The 3,628-nt window shown below is 44.9% G+C and overlaps 1 protein-coding gene across 5 annotated transcripts in view; it reads right to left on the minus strand.

Annotated features, from left to right (window-relative positions):
- DNHD1 (dynein heavy chain domain 1) overlaps window positions 1–3,628 on the minus strand; it is a 100,662-nt gene that overhangs the window by 14,056 nt on the left and 82,978 nt on the right. The gene's annotated exons all lie outside the window — the stretch shown is intronic.

Raw genomic sequence — 3,628 nt, forward strand, 5'->3', positions numbered from 1 at the left:
ACCCACTATCCACTGCAGAACACAATATCTTCCAGAAAGGCCTCAACTATAACATGGACAATGCTAATCAGCTAGAATTCTGTGCAGCCTCAGAAGCAGCATTTAAAGCCACAGGACTTAACACGGAGATCCAAGAAAACATAAGGCAGACAATCCTACCACAGATCAGAAGAACACAGTATCAGCACCAACTCAAAGCTGACAGAGTAGCACTCAAAAGCCTAAAGAAGGACCAAACCATCATCATCCTTCCAGCAGACAAAGGCCGAACCACAGTTGGATAAATCACAATACTTGCAAAAAGCCAAAAAAATATTAGAGGACAAAGAAACCCACATCCCAGTTAACACCAACCCAATACCGAAACTAGACAATCTGATCAAGAGACCCTTAATGACCTAACCAAGAAAGGCCAGATCACAAAAGAAGAACAGTGGTGGGTGAAAAGCAGTGGACCCATCCTCCCACGCTTCTATGGACGACCAAAAATACACGAGCCTGTCATACCGCTCCAACCAATCGCATCTTTACCAGGGACTCCAACATACAACGTAGCGAAAGAACTGACAAAAAAGCTTGGACACCTCACAGAGAGGAGCGAATATTCTATCAACTCCTCACTACAGTGCCTCCAGAAAATCAAAGACGTACACATAGATGAAGATGAAATTATGGCCTCATTTGATGTCACAGTACCCTTTACGTCCACAGACCCAGAACTAGCAAAAGAATCCATATCGGCAGGACTACACAACACACCCGACCTAACCGAATACACCCAGATCGGAATACCCGGAATCGTGGCCCTCATCGACCTCTGCCTCACTACCTACTTTCAGTCTGATGGACAAATATACCAACAAATTAGGGGAACACCCACGGGATCACCACTCTCAGGACTCATAGCGGAGATTGTAATGCAACGCCTAGAAACTATAGCACTTCCACACATACAACCCAAAGTATGGATCCGGGATGTAGATGACACCTTTGTTATAATACAAAAGGAACAACTAGAGAAGACACATGAAACCATCAACAACATCTTTGGAGTAAAATTCACCAGAGAGGAAGTAAAAATTCACGCTACCCTCATCAGCAGAGGAAACAACAGCAAATTAGAAACCCAAGTCTATCGGAAGACAACCCACACTAATCAAGTACTCCATTACCAAAGTCACAACCCAAGCCCCCACAAGAGGAGCTGTGTAAGAACATTATTCAGATGAGCCCAGACGCACTGCAGCAACCAGAACTGCAGAAAAAGGAAACAGACCACCTATACAACAACTTCCAACAAAACGGATATCCACGCAACTTTATCAAAAAGTGCCTGACCACTCATCCCACTACAGCACAACCGACACAAGCTATGAAAAGGATCACACTGCCATACATCAGAAACGTCTCAAACTACCGACAGACTATTACAACCACACGGCATCCCCGTAGCACACAAACCAACTAAAGCCCTCCAAAACATCTTAAGCAAACCAAAAGACCCAGTAGCCCAAGAAGAAAAAACAGGAGTCATCTACAACATACAGTGTAAGGACTGTCACAGCCCCTATGTAGGACAGACAGGCAGAAGGCTGGCAGAGCGCATCCATGAACACCAACTAGCAGTCAGAAGACACGATGAAAACTCCTTAATCTCACAACACATGGACAGATTTAACCATAGTTTCGACTGGGAAACTGTGAATATCCTAGACCAAGCTAAATCCAAAAATGCGAGGGAATTCTTGGAAGCTTGGCATTCAGACAAGGCAGCCATCAACAGGCACACAGAGATAAACAACATCTACACACCATTCAAAAGAGACAATAACAGGGAAACAAAAGACCAGAACACCTCCTCGCCAGCAATCATCACCCAGATAAGCAGAGATTAACACCAAGGTTATCACCAGAATACCCTAATCAAGGAACTACCAGAGGGAAAAAATAGAACAAAACAAACCCCCCCACCCCCACTGGCAGGGCAAGCCACTGTATGGAAACAGAGAGCAAACCCCATCCCGTTCTAGCGCTGAAGACGTTGCCTGGCCGGGTAACGAAACATCTGCGAGGAAACAGCCAAGCTCAGAGAACCCCACGGACTCCACAGTTCAACCCTGAGCTACGCATATCCGCTTCTATAGATACTCCCTCTTTCTCTGGGTGGCGGATAAATGAGCAGCTAAGCCACTTGTCTTCACTCATTGTTGCTCATTTCCAAGATGGATGCTTTGGCCACCACGCCCTCCTATGATCAACTCAATTTACAATAATGGGTTTTGATTAACATTTATTACACTAATGCTTCAAAATGAGAAATACTGTATGTATTTATTTGTTCGATCTGTATGACTGCCCAACTCACCTAAGTGACTCTGGGCAGCTTGCAGCAATTAAAAACAATTCAATTTTTAAGAAAGTTAAAAAACAATATGTACAATATTGCTTTTTGGATACTAAGACCCTTCAGAAAGAATGGACTAAGGGGCTAGATTGACAGGAAATAAGAACCCTTCCTGTGGTTTGTTTCAAATCCTATTAAAATATATATGAAGCTCTTGAAGGTAAGTGTAAGAAATCTTTCCATGGGAAAATGGTGTGGATTAGAGAAAAACATGATAAAAGGAGACTTTGAAGGCTGGTTACAATTAAAGGAGAAGACCCACTAACACAAAATGGAGAAAAGTATTCTGGAAGATTTCAAGGACGTTTGGCAACTATGTACTCAGAGCCTTCTCTTAAGATTGTCTGATACTATAAAACAGGTTTTAAAGAGGAGATAGAAGAGGATACAACTGAGAACATGGATCTGAAAATGATTGAATACAAGAATGATATTGACAAAGATGCTACATAGGACTTACAAATGAAACTGGCTGATGTTTTAATAACTAAAAGGGACATATAAATAATAAATCAGAAGAGTGACTTGGATGTGTGGATTTCAACACAGGAGAGTGACTTGTGTAAGGGTTGCTGCATTCGGCGCTGAACAGAAACCTCGTGAGGCACCGGCTCAGACGAAAGCTAGTTTATTCAGGCGTAATGCGTAGCTGTTACAGACGAAACCAGGATTGGCTTGGCATGGTTTCTTACAACAGTTTTACAGGGGTCCCCCCTTGACCTGCAGTTACCCCTCGGTTCCACCCCTCGCCCTCGCCCTCGCCCTCGCCCTGGGCTTGTCGGTGGCGATCTTCCTTCCCCTTGCCTTGACGGCAGATTCAGCCGGTTTCTGTTACGTTATGATCTTCGCCCTTTGTCTGTCTTGCCCTTGCATTCCTTGAGCCTTTCTCATGTTGAGTTGGAGTGGCTGTTTTAATCTGGTTCTGAACTGGCCGCGACTGCCTCTGGATTGCTGCGCCCCCGGCATATCGTACGCCGCCGGAGTTGCCCGCTATGGTGCTGCCACTTCTCACTGGCCCCCTGCCGCGAGTTAAGTGCCCGCCCCGTTGGCAGTTAACTTGGGTTACATCGCTCCCTTGCCCCATTGCCTGAGGCGGTGAAACTGACCAACGGCTTGTGCTGCAGCGTGTGCTTCCTAGGCTGAATCTGACAACTTGGACCACTTTCTTATTTTGGGTTTACAAAAGAGATGCGTTACACTTCTCAAGGAGTTTCTGAGAAAAGA

The sequence above is a fragment of the Python bivittatus genome, unplaced genomic scaffold, assembly GCF_059951505.1.
Source record: "Python bivittatus isolate LINGU-HERP-01145 unplaced genomic scaffold, Pbiv_v1 ctg000340_np1212, whole genome shotgun sequence".
In the NCBI taxonomy this organism is placed as follows: domain Eukaryota; kingdom Metazoa; phylum Chordata; class Lepidosauria; order Squamata; family Pythonidae; genus Python; species Python bivittatus.